The 27466-nt window shown below is 38.4% G+C and overlaps 1 protein-coding gene and 1 long non-coding RNA gene across 3 annotated transcripts in view; one reads left to right on the top strand and one right to left on the bottom strand.

Annotated features, from left to right (window-relative positions):
• LOC109610657 overlaps positions 1 to 9805 on the top strand; it is a 44583-nt gene extending 34778 nt beyond the window's left edge. The window contains exon 2 of the long non-coding RNA XR_002193796.2: positions 4821 to 9805. This is a non-coding gene — a long non-coding RNA (uncharacterized LOC109610657). The remainder of the gene's footprint in view (positions 1 to 4820) is intronic.
• The window catches only part of LOC105286029 (mannosyl-oligosaccharide alpha-1,2-mannosidase IA), a 738960-nt gene that overhangs the window by 515276 nt on the left and 196218 nt on the right, over positions 1 to 27466 (bottom strand). The gene's annotated exons all lie outside the window — the stretch shown is intronic.

A 27466-nucleotide genomic window follows, 5' to 3' on the forward strand; every position in this document is an offset into this window, starting at 1 on the left:
TTATGAGTTCCGCAATGTCACGGAAACGCATTTCCGGATGCGAGCGATAAAAAGAACGGACCGCTCTTGCCATGATCGCGTTTCTGCAGAGCAAGATGCAGTAAGCAAACAAAAACTCATCACACTTTCGAGCAATGAAATTTTGATGTGTTTAGCTTTTATAAACTCTCCATTTTTTACGGATATTTCGTGGGAAAACAGCTATCTCCACAAGTGTCCCTCAAGTTTGAAAAAATTGCTATTTTTTCAAGGAAACGTGATGATACCAACTGCGAACGAATTACAAGAGTGAGCAACGTTCAAAGAAACATTTAAAGAAACCTAGAGAAATCGAAAGGATATTTTGACGATTTCTATTCCTGTCTTCCACAAGGTACTGAGATTTACGAGAACCGTTATAGAGAGAAGCATTATACGAAATCTGATATTCCTATATCGAACTTTCATAGAATCTGTAGAAAATGTATTTAAGATGGAACTCAGGAAGATTTATAGATATCTGGTCACAATGTGAGGAGAACAGATGTAAAATAAATGAAAATCTATAGGAATATAGGAACAGTAAAACCGACAATATTATAAAAATTTAAGATCTTTTTCTCTTTTGTTTCTCTCTCGTTTCTGCATTTTAAGAGAAAACGTTAAATTAGATTTGATTTTAGATTGAGTAAAATATAATATAATATTTTTACTTATTTCCATCATACAATATTTAGACAAAGTTCTTCAAGAAAATATAAAATTTAAATAAACCATCATACATATAATAAGTACACAATCATGCCCGTTGAATTTCCTAATGTGATGTGAAGCAGAGATTCCAATTCATATGAAACACCCGTCGAATACAATTTGAAAATTCATCTCTTCCGCATAGACGATTCGTGATGTGAACAGGATGATACTTTGAGCGCTTATGGGATTTGCTCGACTACACGTGGATTCGATAAATCAACAGCTAATCGCGTTTCTCGTATGCAAAGCGCCGTTTCTGGGTATGGCGAGAAACAATCGTGCGAATAAATAAATGCATGTAATTGTTATCCTATACGTCATGCCTCTATTAGTTAATCGTGTGTATGCACAAATATTCTATCAAATATTTTGTTATGGCTTCTACCTCTGTAGCACGGATGTACATATTGATTTACCGAACCGCACGCATTCGCTGCACACTATACACAACGGGTTTTTGAAGGTTCCCAAAAATAATATACACTGTACTATATTAATAGAGACCATATTTATTTATATAAATATACGCATCGACATTTCGAAACGTTTCCAAGTGCAATTTAATGGATCTTTCATTCCATAAAAAGAAACTATAAAATACAATAATAGATTTGATTCGAGTTTAGAGTTGCCTCATGTAGAGCTAATAGATATATCATGGGATTTGCTCGACCGTATGTTTAGCACGAAGTCTTTTGATTGCTGCATGAGTTGTGCTGTGTGCGAAAGCCCGATATTCGTATCACGTTCGTGAACCTGACGAGTAAAGTGGTTTACCTAAATGTACACGTGAAGCGTGTCGTGAAAGTTTTCTGTCGGCCGGAAAACTTGCTGAGCACACGTGTCCCTTCGCGAAATGTGACGGGGTCCAGGTTCACACAAACTGTTTGCAATTACAACGTCGAGTTGCCTCGCGGTCGGCTGCAGTGCCTGGAAAATGGAATCAAGAGTTAAACTTAGATTTGGCCTGAAAAAGTTATAAGTTATGTCTCGACAACACAATCGACTCTGTCGTCGGATTGTCGGAAAGTCCAAAATTGTAGCTACTTGAATAAACGTCGTGACAACGAATGCAATAAGACGATACACGACTTGAAATCTGGAATAATCAAAGGAAATTGTCAAATATGAGATAATCACGATTACAATGCATTTCCGCCGTGGGATGGACAACAACTGGTCAGCAAGTGTGTATAGTATCCCCGTATCGTAGAGTTAAAAATGCTTGTCGTATTTGTGCGTAAATGAAATAATGATAAACCTTAGCAAATATCCACGTAATTTGCGACAGTCTTATGCATATGAATATAAGATTCGTCTAGCAAAAGGTTGGCACTATCAGCGTTGCCATCTGCGAGATGCCGTACGTGCGACGTTGGCTTGCATTAAACTTTCATTTTCCACGAGCGTTGCGAGCAACAATGTAAGGAGGAGGGCTCTTTGTAAGATCGTTCGCTTACAAAGGCAACGGAGAGCACAATAGACCCTCTAAGTTCTGTAAGATACGTTAGGATGGCGGTTCCAAGTACGGAAGGACCACCTTCGACGGGATGTTTGCCATACAAGCATACGTCATAAGTGTTGATAAATTCGATTAGGAAAACTTGCACTTATCACTACAGAAACAGTGTCATGTCAAACATTGTAACATATATAATACTTTGACGTTCCTTCGTATAAATCGTAAGAATACGTCGGTCTCTTTGCTCTTCCACATGCGCTTCTCCCAAAAACAACAATTTCCGATAAGCACTTTCTGTGAAATTGTTTTATTGCGTATCTATTCCATTTTAACCATTTGTTTCAATACAAAGTTTTTAGCATGTGCAAACTATAAAAAAATATTTTTAAAAATAGGTAAATTACTAGGAGTTTTTAAACCAGCGACTGGCGATTATTTGATAATTTGTCAGCGCTCTTTTATCGGGCAGAAAATAAATCTCGATGCGTGCATTCAGTGATCTTTGAAAAGTATATTCGCAAACGATGCAATAACTCAAATCTCTATGGTCAACTCTTTTAGCTATTTATCCATTCCAATGAAAGGATCACTGCAGCGCCATTTGCGGAGATGAATATCGTTGTAACACGTGAAAGAAGATTTTCCTGTGAAAGAAATGCGATCGCGCGTTGGATTCTAAAATGTCCGAGTAACCCATGATGGCGGTGGCTGCGCTGTGTAAACTCGGAACAGAAATACGACAGCTAAAGGGACGATGTCCTACGCTGAGTCATAGCCACTGAAACTACCGGATCCCAAATCGGACCAACTCAGCAAACCACCGAGAGTCGAAGCGCCCCGATTCTAAACTATCGATTTTTTCGCGGCTGTATCTAAAGTGGATTCCGGAATCCACCGTAAGATTGATTAAAATAAGAACGAAAACGCTGCAATATCGTGACATCTCTGACTGCATATAGTACAAAGCGATATTATTAGAACGACAATATTTCTGGAAATAAGCAGGAAAAGTAGTATAAATCGGACTCCATTAATATTACATATGCTACAATAGTATCATTGGAAAGTAAGTGCTATTTGAGACGTTCTTTAATATTTTGTCCAGTTGACGCCCACATAAATCCGCTAAAAGCATCTGTGAAAGCATCTACTAATTAGTCTCTCACAAAAATAAACTTCTAATAATTTACTTTCAAAGTGTCACTATAATAATAATCTGCAATAAATTTGTTGTCCTTATATTTTAAACGGCCGGAATGATTAGTAATTATTCTTCCCTCATGAGAAAGTAAATGATGTCCCGTTATCGGTTTTCCAAGCAGCGCCGAGAAAAGATGGATCCTCTGGAGGTCGTAGGAGCGCCGTGTCATTTCACGACCGTTAATAAATCATGGCGCGAAGTCTCGTTTTCCCAATGCGCCGTCGAAAGGCAGAGCAAAGAGAAAACGACTCCGGAAGAGGGCTCGTGCGCTGCGTCAAACTAAGGGTGATATAAAAAAGAAACACACAGCGATCGAACCAAAAGATATCTATTCACGGATGCGTTTTCCATCGATGTCACAGCGAAAATACGAGCACGCTTTGTTGCACGGTTTACATGTCCACCATGTGCGTTTTCGCGGAGCGACAGAAAATATTTTTGATTTTATCTATAACGGACGTTTTCTGCCATCGGAAAAAGAAATATCGTTTTTTTATATGTGTTTCGGACAAATCCGATTTTTCTATCGACAATAAATCATGCGTGCACTCTCAAATGCACAGTTTGCGCGCATTGCGCATTTGGTATCAGTGAATAACAAAATATTTTTTCACTTGGATGTTCACGTACGTGTGAAATAATTGCTTCTTTACTTTGTGCTTTTAAAATGGAGTTAGAATTGAACATCAATCATGATTCACGCGATAATAATGTCACCTAGGACACGAGCTATTTATCAAAGACTAATGCCAAAAGCATGAATTAATTCGAGTTATCATGACTCGATGTGATCACGTTGACGTGGAATATCTCGATAATACGCTGAATAATGAACAATAATAAAAATATAGGCGTAAGCAGCGAGAAATAAATATCAAGAGAGGACAATTAGTCTAGTGATTAAATGCGAGATCCTTCTTTGTCAAATGACTGCTCTATCAGTTGAATTATCCAAATATTAAACGTCCCTTGCTCACTTACATATTCACTTACGTATTCTGATAAATTGCTACGTACAATCATATTTTTGTACGCGTTCAGCGCGATATAATAATCAAGATATTTACAGTTGTCTGATGAATTTATGAAAGTCCACAGCACGCTTTGCACAGATGATCCATTGCATAATTTATAGCGTAAGCTCATGCTTCTATAATTGAATTTCCATGCACGGTAATCAGTAGTAATTTGCAAAATCATTATAATTTTAACCGTTATTAATTAACGTAAATATGCATTACCATATGATGCAACGTGCATCTACACGAGTGCAACATTCCTGGACGTCATCATGCTAAATGCAGAGACTGCCTTCTCCTCCAAATACATTTTTCCGTAAAAACTTTGTCATATCGCGCTAATTATTTTAAGCTCAACGCGTTGGACCCGAGAGAAAATATATGTTTTATTGGAAATTTACAGTGAGCCGGACAGTGAGCAATTAATCCGGATGGCGAATGCATTGAATGACAGATCGGAATCAACGTTCGGATGTCAGCAACTAAACGGCACGTTCCAGTCCATCGTTACGCTATCGCACTACTGTCAATATAGAGACACATCTGAAGCAGAAAAGCGGATCTGGCGCGTGAAAATGTTTTTGCGGCGATTTAAATGGGTGTTTTTTTTTTAAATGCGGACATACGCAGGACGAGTTACGTTTTTGTGCCTTTTTGCAATGCGACTCCGCGTTAGCAAAGACACAAATGTTTTTTTATCAAATTCGGCAACAAGTGGCGAATATGAGAGTCGACGCGAGTGAAATTATATCCAAACGCCGACTGACGCGGAAACCATAATCTTCACGAAAAAGAGAGTGCGCAATCGTTTCGCCATCTGCGCCATTAGCTCTTTTCTTTGGAGGAAAGCTCTTCCGATAATATGACCGACTTTTTACTGAATGATGCGAGATTCTATTGACTGCCCCGACAGATTTAACGCGCATTCATCATTCCAGCTAGTGACACGCAACTCTCCCCAACATAATGGTCTCTCGCTTGAGATATTTGAAAGCTGCTCGTCCCAAATAGATTTTCTACGGATAAAAGCGATCGAGCGGCGCATCTTTCCTATTTCGGCTGAAAATAGCGTTGGTCGCGTATAAACGTTATTGATTACGAAGGTACAATGCAATTTAATGTATTACTTGCAAACTGTACTTTTACTGGCAAGCGACATCCGTAGAAATGTATGAGCTCGAATAATACATAAATCTACCATGCGAAAGTCAGTTCACTTTCTAATAAATATTTAATTGACAAGAGAAATTGAGCTTTGCACAATTTTGATGTAATGAATTATGAAAAATATTACATCAGTCGACAAGAATTCAGTTCGTTTTTTGTATCAAATTTTATTTTATTGATTTCAGTAAAAACAAATTATTCATTAAGCAAATCACCATCTACTACAATCAAACATTGTTGTCTATGATATAGACATGAACATCAACATCATTGCCTGTACTGCATTGCATGTAAATTGATTTCAAAAATTGAAGATTGAGCCGAACTGTTTGACTGACTCAATAAAAGACTCATGGTGTGCTTGAGATGATAACTATGTCTATACATATAAACAACCGAATAATTTCATTATATAATGGTCATTATATTGAAATATTAACAAGTAAGTGATCATTTGTGAACACATGTGTCTGCAAGCAATGTTGGTAATGTATAATTATAACTTATGCAAAGCTTATGGTCGCCATAAGCTCCATGAATGTAATCAGAGTTATAGATAAATCCGCTTTGCGCGGCAGCGACAATAAATTTGCGAAATCCACGTACAGCCGTATTGCGCGGATTCTGCGATAAGATACAGCGAAATGCGTAGGGGAAATTTGGCCTGCGGACGTACCCACTAATCCTTCCGCGGTAATCGACAATTTCCGCCCCTAAATTGTCCCACCACCGTGGGACTGCATAGTTAAGGGGTTCCTACGAAATTAATCTTAGATCGGACCGTCGGCGCTTTTGTTCTTCGACAGCGGTTGCAGAGAAATAATTATCTTGATTACCAACAAACTGCTGATCCTTTCTACAGAAGAATATTATTAATGTTCAACTTCTGCCAAACCTGTATCTGATGTATCTTAGGTCTATCTTTAAGACATTTCTTATTAAAATGTCTCATGAGAAATGTCTCATCTAGAAATTCTACCGCATGTATTTTCAAAATTACATTAACTTATATATAAACGTTTGTAATATTATATTTTAATAAACTATTTGGTCTGATTTAATTTTTATAAATACAGATTTTCGTGCATTTGGATGTACATACGGGCATATACAAGTATACGTAATCCATATGTTTCTGTCTATGTTTTATATGTAACTATGATTTTCCCGAGATCGCGCATCTGCTGCTAATGAAACGCCTTAGGCCAATAGGAAATGGCGTCTCGGTAAATACTAATAAGCACTCGCTTATGCGTACGCATGTATTACCCTATAAGCACACATGGTCTCTATAAGAGACCAACACATCTCCACAATAAAGTTTACATTTTCGATCGAAATATACGGTATCCAATTTCAATTTGAAGTTTACTTCGCTTGGCTCCGGCATGGCCGATGAAATATTTAATCGATGTAGAATTCTCGAGAGGAAAGGTAATTCTTCATCATCGATTCATTTCACTGCAAATGATGCTAATTGATATATAATGGGATTTGAGACGAGGTGCAATATCAGAAATCCGTTCTCTGCAAATCCGTATCTGCGCGTTTATGTATACATCACATTTAACAAAAGTATTTCGAATATAAATAGGCGATTTACTCAGGCTTTGTTTAGTTTGCTCGAATTATGTTAACGACATATTTAATCGAAAACTAGTTATTCTAGAATAGATAGATGTAATAAGATGATAATGCTCGTTGTTATTGTTACAAGTTAATTTTCACATGTAACAACGTAACCGTCATTAATTGTAGAGATCCCAATATTTAGTTGTGCTTTTAGAATATACATTAAACTTTCTTTGTGTCAAATTTTGTCACATGCGGATAATATTTTATTTCTATAATATGTATTGATCTGTATAGTTCCCTATTAAATCCAATTTATAGATATGAGTTGTCGCACATAAAAAAGACCACATACAAAAAGAAAGCTAATGCGGGGTTTGTTAGTCTCCCATCAGGCATCTCTCCCCAGGTAGCAGATTGGGGAATATTCCAAATATGATGGGTATCGGGAAAATATAATAAAATACTCTAGCTGGACTAAAACTAGCATAGGACACGTCCATGTTATGCCATATAAGGAGCGGTACTCCGACAACGACTTTGATCTTCATATTAAATAATATAAGATTGGTACCAACACTCTATTCCATAGAATTGTCAATAAAGTACAAATAGCAATGATGGTAGTTGACGTTCCGAGAAAATAGGACACACGATGATAATGTTTAATCCGTCGTGTATTATCAATATAATGAAGCTTTTTCCATACGCGTCACGTAATAAAATCAAGATATTATTATTTATTTATTATTACATCCAATTCAATAGAAAGGATTAAGGAAACGAGCGAACACCAACGCATCGTTACAGAGATACTCATCTAAAGCAATCAGCTGGATGTTGATTTTGCGCTGGAAATTCCTCGAAAATCCTCTTCTCCGACGTTACAATGAACCTATTCAGCAGTTTCCTTGACAAAAATCTTTTAAAAAGTCAGGGATCTGTAAAATTGCCCCTTTCTTCGCGCAACCCATTTTTACTCTATCCGATTGGATACACCCACACTTGTTCCCTCGGAAATTCAATGGAGAGTAAAATATATATCGCACACCGAAAATAGAAAGCGAACACTTGCTGTATGACATGATTATAAATTTTATGAGGCTAATGGGATCATGATGCGCATGGCATCTACAAAGGGGATATAAAATGAATAGAGACAATTATAAAGTTAATAAACCGGCTAAATTTAGACGTGCCTATCAACTCAAATATTAGTTTTTAAGTTAATCCAATCTAATTGAAATCCACAGAAGGCGAAGCTCGTGAGCATAGCTGATGTAATTTGCGTTTAAAGCATTGGGCGAATTGCACAGTGTCGAGTTTACCTTTAACCATGAGTAAATTTCGTAGGTAGTTAATGTACATTACATGCAACGTCACCAAGGTATACAATAGCTGTGTTTCTACGTTGTACATTCGATATTACCGTCGTCCATTGTACCACGTCCAACTCTGTAGCCGTGAGTTTGATGAAACCGTAGAGCAACATGTTACTTCATCATCAGAAGTGTTTATCTCTTCATCTGACTTCATCCGGCTGAATCCGAGTTTGCCCCGCCATGAAAGTTCATGATTGCGATCACTACCAGATCAGGACAATCTCGATTTAATTATCTTGCGGCGTCAAGGAAACCTTCAAGGATAAACGAGGTCGTTTGGTCCCCTTTGGAGATTTTTCTCGATCCTACTGATCCCAAGTGCTCTCTCCAAGACGGAATATGATGAAAAAGCAATAATAGTTAATCCAAAAGTTAAGCAAAATAAAACGTACTTTATACTCTTTCCTTTCCAAGTTCTTCAGTCCAAAATTTTATTTTGTACACAAGCGAACTTTGTTTAACATTGTTCGATTTGATATTGTTCAAATTACTATTAAATCGTGTACGAAAATATAGATATATGGAAAAGTGAGGTATTAGCAATCGACATTGTAAATATCATTTTGCAGATTGTTTGCCGGCCAAGAGGAAGTTATTAATAGTTCTCCCTGTTCGTTTTCGACTATCAATAAATGATTTTCCAGCAGTGTCGATGACCGCAAAAAGAAAAGCCGTGCTGCGCGGAGACACGTGGCAATTTCGGAGTGACAACCGCACCATTTTCGTTCTAGACACCTGTGCAAACGCGAGGTAGCTTATACTCCCCACGTAGAAGTTGGCGGTTTTCGCACGTGCGAGCCGTTGTTTGCCGAAACAACAGGAATGATGACTATTTAAGGGGACAACTAGTGGAATCTGATGCATCGTGCGCTGGTAAATTTTCGTAATATTGAGCCTCTTGACGCTCGCAAAATATTAGTCGAGATTGTTTTCAAACGATTCCAGACCCTCTGCCCTGGAAGACACTCGTCGCGCAGGAGTAAACACTCTAGAGTCCCGCGAACAAACGTTACGGAAACGGCACAAGACAAAGAACCGCGCTGTGCAAACACTCTTGCCTGTTTTCCCCTTGGATGTTTTCTACCTGCAAGTCGAAAAAGGACATCTCGGAATAAGAGTGGTAAATCGGTAAAAAGCTCTCCACTGTTGAAGGACTATATTATCGTATTATCAACAATACAAATCGTAATAATAACAACAAATAATAGCTTCACATAGTAGTAAGTATAGTATAGACAAAAATATTAGCAAATCAGAATAATCAAAATAATTAAAAATAAAATATAGCAATCCCAAAGTTGAATCAATTCACATTAAATCTTTTGTGAAAGTATTCCTTTTTTCCTTTCGACCGAACTGGCAAATTTATTACTATATATTACACACAGTTCGGTCGAAAGGAAAAAAGGAATACTTTCATTGATTCATCCTGGCGATACTAACTTATTAATTTGAGTAATTAAATCTTTTGTGCTGTTCGTGTTAATTTGTGTGAAGTTGCTAAAATGAATTTGTTCGAAACTTTTTTCCTTATGGTCAGGATTCCCAGGTTCATATCGATCCATAGAATGCTGCTTGTTATTACGTGCTAACCGCAACGCAGAATGCGATATTGATCTAAAATAACGTATCGGTTACTTTGAAAGCGATTAAGAAGTTCGTTTACGCGCAGAGTTTCTCAAGACGTGCTCGAGCGTATCCTTTGTAGCCGCGAGCAAATTTTGCTCACGATAATTTCAAAATTCTTCGCGGCTAATTAGCCAAATTTATTAAATTCCGGTTGTTATCGTGTACAAGGGGAAAATGGAGAGCGCCAGACAGACGGTATATAATTTTCATGCACACGGGGAGACGAGCGCCGATTTAATGGACGGCACACCGTACAACGGCCATATCCGGTTTCTGTAGTACGCAAGAAGATCGACGGATAAGGTAACCCAACAATAAAATAATGGCACTCGCACGCGATCCGCGAAATATACGCGTTTGCTTTGTATTGCGTATGCACAAACACTTTGTGGCTCTGCCATTGTGCAGACTATTTTTTCGATTCAGATACGCGTAGATCCTATTATCGTGCTGCAATCGTAGACATTGAACTTCAAGTTTTTTCGACTCGCTCGAAAGACTTGCCTAAGGCCGATAACAGTCTCGATTCCGAGTACTCCAAGTATCAGCAACTGACAGAACATCAGATGTATGAGCGTAGAGAGAGAGTAATGTATGCGCGCATCAAATTGAGATTAAAATTAAGACAATACAATCTCCTCGAGTTATATTAGTCGGAAACAGTGATAGGTCTTTCATCTCATGACGTAAGCTTTCAGGTTGCATTACATCACTGCAAGAGTATAAGGTAAAAGTCCCAATGACTAACCACGTCCCATTACCTAGCAATTGATGGGAATTATATTTTTTATTAAACTGTATATACAATATTACGAAGATATTTTTACTGATTTATCTTATTTGATTATTAAGTATCTTATATAAAAAAAATTGTGGTTAAAAACGTTTTGTTTAAAATATAAGAAAAATGGTTTAAATTATCGCAAACGAGTGCACCGCGAATATTGTTAGATTCCTTACAATTTTATTAAGAAAAGTGTAGTACTTGTTAAGATGATAATTACCACAATATTAGATTAATCTGCGTAAATAAAATAGCTATAGAATCTTAAAATTATAATTAGTAAGTAGAAAAGGAAAAATTTGACATTTTAATTATTTTGAATATACTACAAATATTATTGCTAGTTATTGGGACTTAAATAATTGGACGCTAGGACATATTGCTTTTTGATGGCCATGTATTGGTACATCAAGTCTACTCACATTTTAATTAAATTTTAATTCAATACTGCAAAAATTGTGAAAGTTCTTTGTTTCTATATCATACAAAATAGTAATATCTTTCTGTATATGCAAGCTATTTTTAATAAAAATCTTAATATTTCGTTAAATTTTAGATATATTGTCTTTGTATTTCTAAAGTGGCCAGTTATTGGGACTTTAACATCGTGGCAGAATTTTTTACACATGCAATTCAATTAACGCTGTTACCCTTGATAGTAATTATATATTGTGCGTGTCGATAAGTTTCTTTCATTTATCGCGGTCAGTACTGTCTATAATCATTAACTAAAACACTTGATAATATACTTGTCAAAGCGATAACGAAGTTGCTCGGTGTACAAGGCAGACCGGTCTTGAACGATAACGGACACGGATAACTGCCAACAATTAGCAATAAACGTAGTTTTGGATTTTCGCCTGTGCGTTGCGCCGGTTTTGCAAAGCCGATATATTTTGGCATATTGCTCCTGGGTCTAGTTATTACGACAAATTGAATATACAAGGGCACCTGCTGCCACGCGAACCGATATTATATAGCTGCGCCAACTCGGTGCAGCTTCATGCATGATATTCGTAGCTCCACGTTTTCTGGAACGTAAGCGAAGCTGCCGTCCCGAAACGATCCCATTAAACATTCTATTCTTCTTCCCCGCACGCCTCTTCCCTTCCACATTTCACCTATCTCCGCTCTTCCATCACTATTTCTCGTGATTATCCTATCTTTTCTTTTATTTCAGTTGCAACGTTTATTTTCAGGACAAAACAGATAAATATGTAAAGAGTACAGCTGTATGTGTAACATCCGGTGTCACAAACTATATAAGTAAATGAAAATTGTTACAGATCATGCAAATAAAAAATTATTCAACAAATAACTGTGTGTATTACTGTGCACTTTTAATAAGGATGCATCCATTATCCGTTTATAAGCAGCAGAACAGAACGCAGAAACTATATAGAATCACATAGTGTTATCAATCATCAAATGTTTCTGCTTGTTTATTCTACATAAACGTTGCTTTGTGATCACTATTAGACGTTAAGATTACATGTAGATTGCAGAGAATAGCGATGTACTTTATGAGAAATTCTTGAGCAGTCCATAAGGAATGTGTGCTTAATTCTCATAGCTGTAAGTATTCATCCAGTTAGTTTTGTATTCGCATCTGGTTCGATCCTATCGCACAAACTGCAGCATCCAGTGCAAATTGCAGTACCTTAGGAAACATCTTAGGCGCGTAATTAAGTAATTAACGATCTTGATGTGTCAGATGCTATCTATAGTAAGCAACTAGCTCTACGCTCACCAACTCGTGATTCCTAATGTAAGCACAAGCAACTTTAATTGGAGACCTAGTGAGAAGACATCCTAAGGTGTATCCGCGAGTGTCATTAGGAAAGTGCTTCTAAAGTCACAAAGTAGTTGGTACCATCTCTATGCTTTTACGCATTATCCGATCATATTAGTACCGTTTACACTGAATGCTCTACACGAACCCGTGTTATCATATTTACCTTTATGTACACGCAAAATGCGTCTCTGAGACAATATTTGAGAAATAACAGTAATGTATAAGCTGTAAATATTTTTTTTCCTACAAAAATATTATATTACAGTAAGATTTTTAATAATACTATAAAATAAGTAATACAAATTATCTTTTTTATCTATCTATATATATATATATATATATATATATATATAATTTATTCATATTACACTTTTAACTAACGGTTAAACAAATCAAATTATTTCACAAATAAGTATTCGTCAAAAAGTCAATTAAATCTCGATAAGATTTATCCGTCAAAGAAATTCTATGCGCATCTCATAGAGAATAAACTCAGTCATTGATGAACTCTTTGAAACTAGTTTCATCATTTTTCATTCTGATCGCAGATCATTGAACCTTCAGATATTATATTTTAACCACATTTCTTATTCTAACAAGACATCAACACAATGATTTAAAAGCGTAGTTATATATTTCTTAGCGTCTTTTTCGATATCTGCAAGCGTGCTCGTGAGATATCACCGCGGACAGCTTTTCCCTCAAAGTAAAGAAAATAAAATGCGTCAGCGATGGGCTTTCACGAAGAGTCTTTTTGCCAGGTGTTCTCCAGTCGCTTGCATCCTGCGTGGATTTTGCGACGGATTTTCAGTTCCGGCCCAAGGAAAACGGTTCAAAGGTTCCCGTATCTGCTCACCCCCGCGATTCTGTCGCGTTATACCCTGGTTGTGCCGAGAGAGAGAGAGAGAGAGAGAAACCGCTGAATGTTGAGCGACCACTTGTTGCTACTCTTCGATCCAACTCGGCTGCTCACACACACCTTTTGTCTACTCCTACGTTATTCGAAAGAAAGACAGGGAGAGGAAAAGAGAACGAGGAGGAGGAGGAAAGAAGGAAAAATAGATAGAAGAGGAAGGAAGTGAGAAATGAAATGAGAGATTATTAATCTATGCACTCAGGCATTCGCTGTCGCGCAATGACTTATGTACTTAATGGTGCTCGACAAATGTGATATTCTCTATCGAAAAAATCAATGCTTTCGTACGACAGTCTATCATAATCATTTTAGGAATCAATGTACTGACGCAACGCCTACAATAAAAATAACGTCTAGAAATAAAAATAAATTAGAGATACAGATTTTGAATCTAATAAATCCTTATTTTATGTCTAAATGCATTTTACATTTCTTGCTCGATATCATTATTCTGTAAACTTAATGAATAAAATATGTATATAGAATCCAACCGCTCACTTGGAGGATTTTCATTTTTAGAAAGATACGTAATGCTACGTCACGATGAAATATATTATAAAAGATGCGATGATTTAACTAAAAGCAGATTCTTTTTACCTCATGAAAGTATAGCATGTAGATAAAAATTCCATTTATTAATTGTTTGATATCGTATAAAAAAAAGACATATTTGTGTATGATAATTGTCGTTAAACCAAATGGACGTATGCAACGTCGACGCAAGAGCGTATTGGTATCTATTGGTAGCGCGGCCGGCCAAAATCGATGATAAAGCAATTTGCCGGGCGTTTACGCGACGTATTAATGCAATTTGCATGGTTGTATGCTTCGAACGGTTCAGTGGGCTTCATGGCACGAGTCAATACATCCGATTTCGCCTGAGTCATTTTTATTGAAGTTCTGATATGATTTGACAGTGAATGCAGATGAACTACATTTATGTCTTTCTCGATTTGTCATAAAACAACCCATAAGATTTTCCTTATAAATGATCGAAAGTAAAATAATTATGAAGCTTGCATAGAAAATATAAAATATTTTCGTTATACTTTTGCGCGGTTGAATATTCCGTAATAACGTTAAGATTACACACACGTATATATATACGCGCGCCACATATACACATGCTGACGAACGTATAAACAATAGCTGTATATATAAATATATTATGTACATAAAATATTAAAAGTAACGATAGGAAGGGAAACGTAAATACTGTTACATCATAAAATAAAGTTTAATTATCGCCTCAAGTCACTCTTGCTTTTAAAGAACTTTTATAAGAAAGCCGCTGTTACACAAATATCTTTATAAAGGAGCACTCAGGAATCGTAATTAATAAATTACCATCTCTTAATGGGTGGTCAATTTCTTAATTACTTACCCGACTCCGCTAAGTAATTTACGGACGAGAAAAGATCATAAATCGCAGCGATTTCATGAGCGAGGTTTCGCTGCGAGGCAAGTAAATGCCTTGAATATTATCAAAGTCAAAATTAAATTAAAAAGCTACAAATACTTTTTAAAACTTAATAATAACAATTATTATATAACAAAATAATAAATGTAGCCTTGGTACATGTGATGCCACATGCTAAATAATGAAAATATTACATATACATATAATTTTAAAAAGCTTAATAACATAAGTATGAACTATGGTATAAGAATACGATATAAAAAATATATAAAACTTGTTTTATTACTTTACTCTGAATATTCGTCCAAAGTAATCTATTGTAATATATGTATGTTATTAACTTCTTACTGATCTTTTTTTAAACTATCGGTGTTCTTGATTTTCTCGACGTTAAAACTGTGATCCGCTTCCATGTGCAAAACTTATTTTGCAGCGTGTCTGGAGATATTTTGAAGTTCTCTTAAAGTAAATTGCAATTGAAAAAGATCTTCCCCGCAACGCAAATTTAAAGCTTCTTGAAATGCTGAATCATCTACTAGAGCATAATAAAAAGGAAGAATTTATTCAAAAAATAATCCACTTACAATACTTTCGCAGCTAACAAGTTTGCCCGGATCAAGATCTAATATTGAATTTCAAGATAAGTCTGCGGAGAATAATTTTTTCTTATAAGGCAGATTTAATCTGTCGGTATTTTTCGTGAAAGCGCAATAAGGAGAAAGAGACCTGTGTGGAAGATCTCATTGTCAGAGGAAAGCTTTAACTGTCAACTTCCTTACAGAAACTTTTACGCAAACTTTCTATTTTAGTTTACTTAGGATCAATCCACTAGATGCAGTTACAAATCTCAAGCTCTCCAGCCGGAGATAGAGGGCTCTGGATACTCAGAAACAATGCTTAAACGTATGCGGGCCTTTAAAATGTGGGTGTACAGGAGGAATTAGTTTAGAATTAACTGGATGGACAGGACATCAAAGAAGTGATGAAAAGGATGATGAGAAGGTACAAGGTACAAAGCTAATCAAGATAATAAAAGGATATTGGAGTTCGATATTATGACTTCAATATTATATGAGACACGAAAAGAAGAATCTCCTGGTTGAAAAACCTCAGACAATGGTATGATTAATCTATAGTGCAATTTTTCCGAGTAGCTCTAAATAAGATCATAGTTGCCAATATAGTCACCAACAATCGTTAACGGTCAAGGCACTCGAGGAAAAAGAAGCGTTATATTGTTCTAAAAGAAGCGTTATATTGTTCTAAATATATTAATCACGGATTTACAGTTCCTTCGTTTTTAAAACGTAACCAACGTGTCAGATGTTACGCGATGTCCATCGGTCTCGCCTCTCTTTACCGTAAACGCTCGGCCATTCGGTGTTACGTCGAGCCACGCCACTGAGACGTTCCCATATGCTGTACGTGTGCCGCGTCCTCGCTAAAATTAATTGCCCATAAAATGAAACGGCTATTTTTATGATCCCGAGAATGTCCAATTACGGGGGAGAGAGAGAGAGAGACCACGACGAAAATATCGCGCGAGAGCAGACAGCAAAGTTTTGCGTTTTTCGCAATGTCTTTTCGACAACGATTAATAATACGGTGATGAAAAAGGCAATAATAGATCTCATGTGTTCACGCTGATAAAAGATTAATTTTTCTGTTACGTTTTGCCGACAATATACGACCGACCGTATGATAAAAATCATCCTCTTACGTATTCCTACGTTTCGCGTATAACGATTTTGCAATTTGCTGTTGCTTTTAAATGATGGACCTCGTGTTTGTCGGTGGCGAGGATATTTCGAACAATAGCTAATACCCGCGAGTTGTTTTAGAGGTCGATGAAAAGCACTGGGAGGACAAAAAAAGCTCTACGCTAATCGCCGACACAGACAGACGAGAGAGAGCACAGACCGAGCGATTTTATTTCAGCCAGAGCGAGCCGATTATTCGCGGACAGGTGCTTCGCGGTTTCCGATAAAACTCGATGATACGTCGCTTCCAGTAATCGACGATAGTAAATTAATATCGTGACCGTTTGCAGATAGCACGCAGAAGCGATATTAATCCGGGATGGCGACATGCGCATCGACAGTGACATACGTATCGCGTTCGATTGCCCCGGCTCGCCAGGCCACTTTTACGTACGGCGGTTCCCGCTTCGATCGGAGCACTCCTTCCCGTGAGGATTTCTCTGTGAGTGTCGATCGCGTTTCCCCGGGGTTCGAGTCGATGTCCGGCAATTATTTATCACCGCCCTATCGCCCGCCCTACTGTCCGCCTCTCGGTTCGCAAAGCGGCCAAGCGATTCGATCCTCGGCGGAACTTTATAAATCGTTTATAAGCCGACGCGCTCCCAACGAAAATTCGCTGTTCCGATGCCGCGAATTATTCACGGAATACCCATCCATTGTTGCAACTTCGAACAGGTAACGATAATCTTTCATGCTTCCGTATATGTGGAAACTCAATATAATATGACGAGATAAATATCTACAAATGTCATTTCAACGAAAATTCAAGCTTTTTTAATCGCAATCAGCAAAATTATTATAAAAATAAAATATATGAAAGTTCTTAGAAGAGAGAAAATCTTTATTAAAAAGTTATTAACAAAACAGTTTATTGAATAGAACTGAATAGAATGGAATACGTGAGTGGCAGAAGGTCGAGTTCCTCTTGCACGAGAAAACTCTTCTTGTCCGAAAATTTTACTATTTAATATTTAAGAAAATATCATGTATATATGTATATATCATGTATATATCGAGGAATTGTTTCAAGAAATTACCAAATTTCTCGAAAGAAAAATTCTCGAAGAACTATTTACTTCGAATAATGCTTTACTTCTAGGGAATGGTAGGAATAGATTAGGTTTCTTTAGGAATGAGCGGGGTTTCGCTCTTCTTTCGCATTTAATTAACCATATTTTAAAGGAAAAAAAAAGATTTTATTTTATATATAGAAAGTTGATTTATTTATTTACATTATTCATGAAATCATTATGAAATGTTGATAAAAAGGAGAAAAAGATATGAACGTACAATGGTCCGGAAAAGCACATTCAAACGAAAATTGAGCTATGTAATTGGACATGTATGCGGCAACCTGAACCTATCACGCCAAGAGTTTTGTTGTTGAGTGGCACTTATAGATATTTACCTATGACACGATATTTTCTCTAGCTATTTAGAAATAAAAATTGGCAAATTAAGTAGGATGGTGACTGCTTCGAGATATACATATAGCATGTATGCACGGCACTTTGTGGATAAACATGATTCTCTCGACGGTGCCGCGTAATGCGTTTCCAGAACCACATAATATGCGACCGCCTACGGTGAGAATTCTCGTGGTATGTTTCTCGGAGTCATCTGACATGCTCGACAAAAGGTGAAATATCGGGGACACGCGTGCTCGCAGCGCAACAGGCTGCGTTCTTCAACGTAGAACCATTTATCGCGCTGGACAACTCGCGCCAGGTATACAACGGCGATACCATCGCTTTTCGCCTCGAGACAAAAAATGATAATTATGTATTCGCAGTCTCTCTCTCCGATGAGCGCTAATCGCGCGCATAAATGCACCGCATCGCGAACGCAGATGATCAAGTCGCCCAACCAGGAATTTGAATTGATCGGCATGACTTTATCACCGATTTTCAACGAGCGATTAATGTTCGCGATAATTATTTGTCTTTTCGTGATTATTCGCGATTATTCGCATCCCAGGATGCTGATTTAGTTTAAGGTTCCGCATGGATTTCCGTAAGTCGTAAATAATACTTGCTAATTTTGAGAGAGATGACCCTAGTAAATAGTTTCTGCGCAAAATGGCCGCGAGAGGATAAGGGAAAAGAGCGGTAGAAACGAAAGCCGAGATAGATAACGGTAACCGGTGCTAATTTATTTGCCTTATCCTATTGCGCCCACCACCGGGGTGCTCGCACCACCGGTGGATATTTCCTGATTACGGCGCTGCCATTGTTTTCATCTCCGACAATGTACGTACTCGGATTAAAAGCACGAAATGACATCGTTGTAATATTTTATTGCGCGGTAATACGCGATTTGCACCGCCGCCAAGGATTTTAATTTCGTTTTAGATCTTTGGTTTGCTGCATTTTAATTGATAGAGAAACGAGTGAAGTGCGTTCGCGAATTGCGCTTTTGCAAGTAAGACGTACAATGCGAAACTTTCAACGTGAATATGGCAGGTCGGTTCTCTTGCGTTTTTAGTTCTTTCTCGCGCTCTCCGCTAAACAGCTCGTAATATACGGAGCTGTCCTCTTAGGTGATTACTCTCCACCTCATATTTCAGGCTGGCGTACGAGCTCGTCACTTCACGCCAAGTTCACTGAACTTTTCTTCAAAGTATAGTGTGCTCCGGTACCATTTATACTTACCACATTTCCCTCGACGGGAAAGCCAAAGTAGGTCGTCACATAAGTCTGCCATGTCCTTTACTAACAAGATGTCAACAATGTTAAATTGCAGCTGCGTCGCTACTTGATAATTAAAACTTGAAACGAAAACTCTTACCTGCAAATTCAATCCGTCTACCGTATAATTTCAGTCTCTCGTGGCACGGATAAACCAGTTCTGGTTTAGTAACATGCAATAAATAATTATAAACTTACTTACCGTAATATTGATGCATATGAAATTGTTCTTACGGATGATATCTATGTATATAGATATCATATTTAATATCGAAACGGGAAATTAATGTTTCATTCACTGGGCAAGCCATCGGGACAACGCGTTATTCATTAATAATTTACACTGTTACATAAATTTACGAGGACACATTGCTAATGTGGTATCATTTCTGCATTCAGCTATACCATAATTCATTATTAATTTTAAAATATGCATTCGAAACATTCAACATATTTATGTTTATTTATGTATCGAAGATTTGCAGTTTTATAAACTCCCATTTATCCAAATGGAATATTACTTCTCCTTTTTATATATGACTAAATGCACGTGCAATTTTACTCACCATACAATTGATGATGGAGACATCTAACAACTGAGTGAAGTTATTTTCTTATGAAGATCTTATGAAGATCGGTGATCTTACCTGAAAAATGAGAAAAATATATTTATTGTTTTATAAATTTAGGTAGCAGAATAAATGTATAAAATAAATGGCAGACAAAGTGCGCAGTATGAGCACATGACAAAACGAGATTATACAGGAATAATTTGATATTCGATAATAAACGTACTTGGTGATATTAATACTTAATGCTATTATCAAACTTCATTATAAATGCTGTACGATGAATAAACAAAACAAGTTGGACGCTATAACTGTTATCGCCATAAATCGCGTAAATTTCGATTATGTTGTAACGAATGTACAATTGATGTGACAGCATAGTAGTACAGCATCTTGTAATCATAGAAAACCGGACTTCAGGTCTTGATCATAGGAATTTTATTCCAAGCTGCACATTTCATACAAATAACTGGAGAAACTCGTTTATGGAAAATTGGACTCCAACTTTCGGAAAAGATGTTAAGCCATTAGTCCATACACTGATAAATCCGTGTTAGCACATCTTTCTGTCATTAGACGGCATTGCTTATTATTGTATTTCTGGGTTAGACTAGCCATCTGCCCATCATCTCTCGGATGAAATTGGCTCAAAGTCTCAGTCACCGGAAAGCCTAGTTCTGGAAGAAAAACCCCAGGCTTAATATTACACTAATTGGCTTCACAGTATGATAGGTCGATTATAAGATGCAGGCAATATCTTTTCGGTCAATGTATTTAATTAGTCGCGCAAGCTGAGATGGCCAGTGAGGATCGTTAAGGATTTATTTACAACTTGTACAATAGCTCCTTGCCGATCTCCGTGATGATATTGCGCGATTTTTCTCGACCGTCTCCTCTCAATCTCACCCTGCCGTCCTCGTCGTTTCCGCGTCATTTAATCCAACCAGTGTGGTCGATCACCGACTTGTATTTCCGGACTTTAATTAAGCATTGAAAAATGGCGAGTGAAGCATCAAGCTCGCATCGGTCCTGCCAAATCTTTTATTTGCACACAACCTTCATTTGTAATTGAATTATTAAAAGGGATCGAATATCTTAAGAGAAATATCCGGAATATTACGGGTATTCGAAAACCAGATTTCCGTCGAGATATAATCTATCTTGTTTGCATCATAGTTAAATGGAAATAACGCAAATATGATTAATGTAGTTATTGATAAAATATCATTATCGTCGAGGTAATGAGATAAAATACATAAATAATTCCTTCAAAATTAACATCTCTTTCTCCCTTCTCTTTGAGCCATATGCAACAAATATGCAATAAGGTTTCAAGTTTGTTAACACTTCAAGTGTTTGTTAACAAGATCATTTTTAGCAGAATTTTCTTTTTTAACTATCAATCAATTGGAATATTGCAGTTTAATATTCAATTTACCAATAAGGGGTTGAAAATAAAAACCCCGTTTGTCAACTCCGATACTTCATTAAACCAATAACTCCTAGCATGAATTTTAATGGGCTTTGATTGCACAATTGCAAAGCTGTCGATATGCAAGTGAAATGTGATGCCGCAACAAAGAGCGGAGGTATTGCATACAGGTAAAAGTGATTTCGTCAGAATCAACCCTCGCACGAGCACGGAAATCCTCCGTCTGAAGTGCACAGGTACTTTGCAGTCTTCTGGGTTCTCGTCGTCTGTCGCGTGTCTGATTCGCCAAGGGTCGCCACCGCTGAATGATGCTAGAAAAGCAGACAATCAGACACGCTCCGAATGCCAGGCGAGCCTGTAAACTAGTCTCTCTCTCTCTCTCTCTCTCTCTTCTCCTTTTTCTTCGGGGTGTTTTATTTCAGTCAGCCTTCCTCCATTTCTCTTTCGCGATCCTCGACGGCTCGTTTGGAGGGTTGTGTTTGCGAATTATCTACCGCTTCTACCAAGAAAAACCCGTCAACCAACGAAACTGATTTGCAATGCATCAACGTATCGTCGAGCATACTTGACGATTTCATTGATCGAGGATCTGCAGGAACTGGTTGTCGCGCGCATTTGATGAAACCACACGCCGAATAATCGGCTGCCATTGTTCGTTACTGATACCTCTCGAAAGCAGCTGCGTAAAACCGCAAACGAGCTTAATGAACGACTTGCCGAAAGTTTCCGGAATCGGCGTAATCCTTGGAGAATCGTACATCTGCACCGTCGGGATTCGAGCTTAAACTATAAAGGTCTGCGTAATGTGGTTTAATGCGGTATCCTTGTCTCCCTCGTCCCGGCTGCACTCTCTCGATAGAGATACGAGTCTAGTTCTGGGCTGCGAAGTAGGTTTATGAGAAATCGATTTGCCGAAGCGGATTACGGAGGGCAATGGTCGTCGGTCAAGCCGCCGGATGATTGATATCCACGCTTTCGATGTCTCATGACCCGTCCCATCCTTCAGTTGCACCATGATAGAAATCTCTCTCCTTTGTTATCGTCTCTGTTCGCATTCCGCGACGCACAACTTTGAAAATCCACAATTAACTTTGTTGCACGTCGAGTGGTATTCATTTGAATACGGTCACGTGAGAACGGAAAATTGGAGCGCGGATTTAATTACAACAAAACGCTCGCGGTAGGTGCAAACGACATCCGCGTCGCACCGGAAACTTGAAAATTTTCGCTTGCTTAATTGAATTGATGGCGTGTAATAAATTCGCGCCGGCACAAAGAGCCGGCCAAATTATTTCATAACGTTTTAACCGATTGAGAGCGACCATGTTGTGTGAACGCGCTGTTTCCTCTGGTGAATGTAAATATTGATTTTCGTAGATAAAAACCTCGGTGTGTGGCCAGTAGTTATTGTTAAAATCATTTTATCGCATCGATGCGCTCTCGCCGACGGATAGTGATTATTGTCATTATCGTCACGGCATTGCTCCCCAGTGATGGCATTATCACCGTTCACGTTAATATCGGCATTACGATGCAATTACCGATAGTCGTGCTAAAATAACAATGACATTGCACTCGACAGCCATCAATGATACACGATCGCGTATGCAAATTCCCCGTGACATGGGGATCCTTAAATCATTAATCGGCAAGAGCTGACATAAAGCTGTTACGATAAACTCATGATCATTCAGCTGAATTTAAATTGATAGTCCGTTGAAAGAAGCATGGTCCAGTATGGAAATTGTTGTGAGAGTTCCGGAACACCATAGCAGAATGTACAGTAATGTTAATAACGCGTATAATCAAAAGTACTAAGAGCATAAGCTGCGCGACACTCTCAGAAAATGCTGGTCATAATAACAATGACTAACAGATTAGTGCTGCAGTTGGAAGAAAGCCGTTTATTTCGTTGTCGGGCTTTTGTCGAAATTTCCGGGCGGAGAAACACCGGGGAACGAAGACAAAGGAAGACCAGCTCATCTAACAAAAGAACAGTAGAGCATAACGCTAGAATAAGAAGCAAGAGAAATACTATGGAAGAGAGACAAGGAGAAAGTATCAAGAAGAGAAACCAAGAAAGGAACGCGAAGAAAGGAAAAGGCTAGAAGGAATAAATTCTTTTCTCGGACGACTCGTGCCATCTCACAAATAGCCCATAGAGTCAAGATGGTTTGTATGGGTGCCGTGGGACTACCTCGCACCTTCTGGCTTCTTCAAATACCTACATGAAAGAACCTAGGAACCGCATCGATCCAGGCGTCCGCCGTTATTTACTTTTATCCAGGATCGATGCCGTCACGCTGCACACAGCCTTGTCCCTGGCCACATCTATGTGAATATCAAACGTATCGTCGCAAACTCTTTTCTTTATACCTCCTTCACTTCAATCCGTTTCTATGGAACGAAGAAAATTAAGCGCGGACCGCTTCAGTCTGCTGGAAAAATCAAGCTGTATGGAAGTCGATGACGTAAAGCTGTTTCATAAATAGCTGTAGTTATAGGAATACAATATTACGCGGTCTTAACGAACTTATTCGATGTTTTAATCCAAAAAATGTTATAAAGAATAGAATAATTATTTATTTAATTGTAGTGTTATAAGAAACAATTTCTTCATTAATATAACTCATTTTAGTTAATGTAAAAACTCTTACTCGTATTTACACAGCTAATGTTAAAACTATACTTGAAGTCGATAGTCAAGTATAGCTGGTATTGTAATCGTCGAATGAAGGCGAGCCTGCGCAGTTTTTCGAAAATTTTACAAAATTCGATGCACGAGGTGCAATCACGCGATGGATCCATGTCCAATCTATCATGCACCTGTTTCGTGATCGATTATTATAGCCCCAGGGCGAAATCCGTTCATGGTCAACAGAAGGATGAAATCGATACATCATGCAAAAGCTTTGCGTAGAGTGGAGAAAAGATAGGAGCGTATGACGCTCGCATACCTCAATAATGACACCAGCTACGACGCCTTAGTGCATAACATCTTTCTGTCTTACCGTAAACACACGTAGACATGCGGTGATTAGTGTGCGTGCAAAACGTCCACCGAACGCAAGTTCGGAGCTGTCGAGTATACTCACTGGCATCAAAGCAATCGTATTTCGTATTTTCTTTTAATATAAATATTAGGACTAGGTGCAAAAAAGTAATTTTCATCAATGAAATGTTTCTGATGACGATAGGCTGAACGTCTGGTAAATGAACGTGCCTTCTGCATCTAAAGAAAGATACCTTATACAAATGACATTTATTTATTGATCATTATAAAGCAAGCTAAAGCGTCAAGAAGCGAGATTCAATATGAAGCCATAAATATGTGATATGTGAAAGATTGTGCTGTTAAATGTACAACCCTTTGAGTTTCAGATATGCTTGGGTAACTGATCTCAGCGACTAGGCACGACGTTGCACATTATGATGACGGCAGTGCTCTACATGCAATATGCAAATATCAATGGCAAATTCCGAGGATAGAGGCGGCGACAACGGAAACGGTCGGAGAAGCGTCCAGCGCATCGCGTGACGATGTGAAATGAGCGAGAAATTATCTCATCCTCGCATAAATCGCACATTGCCAAAGACGTACGCGCACCATATGGAGTAATAAGCTGAAGGGAATGATAGATAAAATGATCACGAGAAGAAACAGCACTTCGTTACGCATCTGCAATCCCAATCGATCAGACCAAATTAACATAACGTTATAAAACGGTCTTACACGAACCGTACGATCTAGTGGGTGAAGAAGTGAGCTAATTGCTCGCTTGAATTTCAACTCATCATAATGCGACTAAATAGGATAGAGAGACTCGTAAAAGTACAAAAGATAATGACCAATAATCTTCCTTGCGTACGCACGTTTCGACTTAACTAGGACGATGCAAACTTGGGACATACGGAAAACTGTTTCTTCGTGCTCAGTGCAGACATAAATTGTTGACGAGGGAATTTTCTTGAAATTATACGGCTTAATGACGATCTGACGTACCTCGCGGTGTACGGCCTTAATGGTCCCTTAAATAAAGACTAACGTCACATTTACGAGACGATATGAGCGCTGACAGAAATCGTAAAGTTAAAATATTTCATGTCGGCTTCCCTAAGCGTCGAAATGAGAGTGCGCGCGAGCACTCGCCGCTTTGGCGCAAGACACATCTTAAATATAGTATTTGATGGGCAATTCGTTCTTTAGAGCTCGTGTGACGTAGAGCGGCGTTAATTTTTAATGCGGCGCACGAGAAAAGTTTGTTGTCTTACCTGATCCTCTCGTGAAAGTTTTATATTAGACATTAGATGCCCCTGTATTTTAGATACAGCGCTCCTCGTTCGGTGCATAGTTTACTCGCCCTCGTGTTCTTTAATAATGTAGCATTATTTTTAAATTTATAGGAAAATTAAAATGCAATATTGATTTCTCTTATATGATAATTATAGTGAGGGTATTGTAAGGATAGATCCCTGTGTAAAAGTACTGTTGATAATCGATGACGGATACGACCCGATAGCGATGGAATCTCCGTCGCCGGAATCGTCCTCGACGGAAAACCGGTCAGGCTGGGAGTTGGTTCTTGCCACGAAGCGAATTCCACTTTGGCTGGAAAGTGGACGGCACAGCCGAGAACGATGAACGTTGACCTCACCCGGAAGTAATGGTGCAACAAAGAGATCATGGTGGAGGACTCGCGCGTCAAGATGCTGCCGTAATGAATACTTTATTGGGAGGACATAGTTGTCCCGAGGCTGGGCATTCTTGTGGCTCGGACTGCAGGTATATTCTTGCTCTCCGAGGGCTCTTCATTCACTGACACTGACCATAATTCCTGCGGCGATTACGATCACGATGCGAACCGGTCCGGGATATCTAACTTGTTTAACGCGATCCAGACGCGCAAACATATGGATCCAACGAAATGAATACCCGCGTCGAAATGCCTTTCGATCCAGCTAATCACTTTACATGATTGTAATAATCCATTTATTTTATCAATTAATTTTTCGTCGATTACTCCCTGGTTTCGATACTGTCACGCAGATAATTCGATCGCTAAGCGAACTACTGAAAATCGAGAGTCCATTGGTCAACCCATTATCCCACGATACCTAAGCGAATGAAAATAATCCTATTAAAGCGCGCACATGCAGTAGAATCGCTGGTGCTCGCTCGATCGCTCTTCCATTTCAAATAATCAGGAACCGACCCGCGAACAACGTTCGTAAAAACGAAACGGCGCTCTCCCGCGTGTGGGTACACCGATTCAGTTCATTCCGGCGGCGCAGACTAATCCAGGAAGCTCCGCTCGATTGCATGTCGGGGTAACCAGTGGGGTGGTCAGACCTATGGCCACCGCGCCAACCCTGAGAGGTTTGGATAACATATCGATATCGAAGGAAAAGATTAATACACACCCCTAGGCGCGGCTCAGCAGTGTCGTTTGTTTCCGTTTGTGCGTAAGCCGATACGAGGGCACCGACGAGGGACTCCGGCATCGTTGTAAACGCGAAACACCGTCGATTATGCTTGAGCGAGACGATACACATGGGGGCGGAAATATTCAGCGGAAATAGGACGACGTCCGCACGGTCGATACTACATGAAGAGTATTTCATGATGACGATAAATTGGGATCATTCTAATCAAATATCGCTTGATTGATATATCGATTTTCAATTTCTTGTTTGCTTGATATGATCCCGAAATAGATGAAAATGTTGTATAAAAAATAAAAATAGTCAATAAGTTATGCCAGGCAGCAAGAGCCAAGTTTCTCGCGAGATTATTTTAAATTAGCTGTCAGGTTACAACGTTACTCGCTGTTGTATAAAATGTTAATAAGTTTCCAGAGTCCACAACCGCGCGTTCGCAAACTTTAATCTAATTTCCATATTCCGCGCCGCATCGAGTATCATGTTAAATATTCGAT

The sequence above is a fragment of the Ooceraea biroi genome, chromosome 10 (genome assembly GCF_003672135.1).
Source record: "Ooceraea biroi isolate clonal line C1 chromosome 10, Obir_v5.4, whole genome shotgun sequence".
Lineage (NCBI taxonomy): Eukaryota > Metazoa > Arthropoda > Insecta > Hymenoptera > Formicidae > Ooceraea > Ooceraea biroi.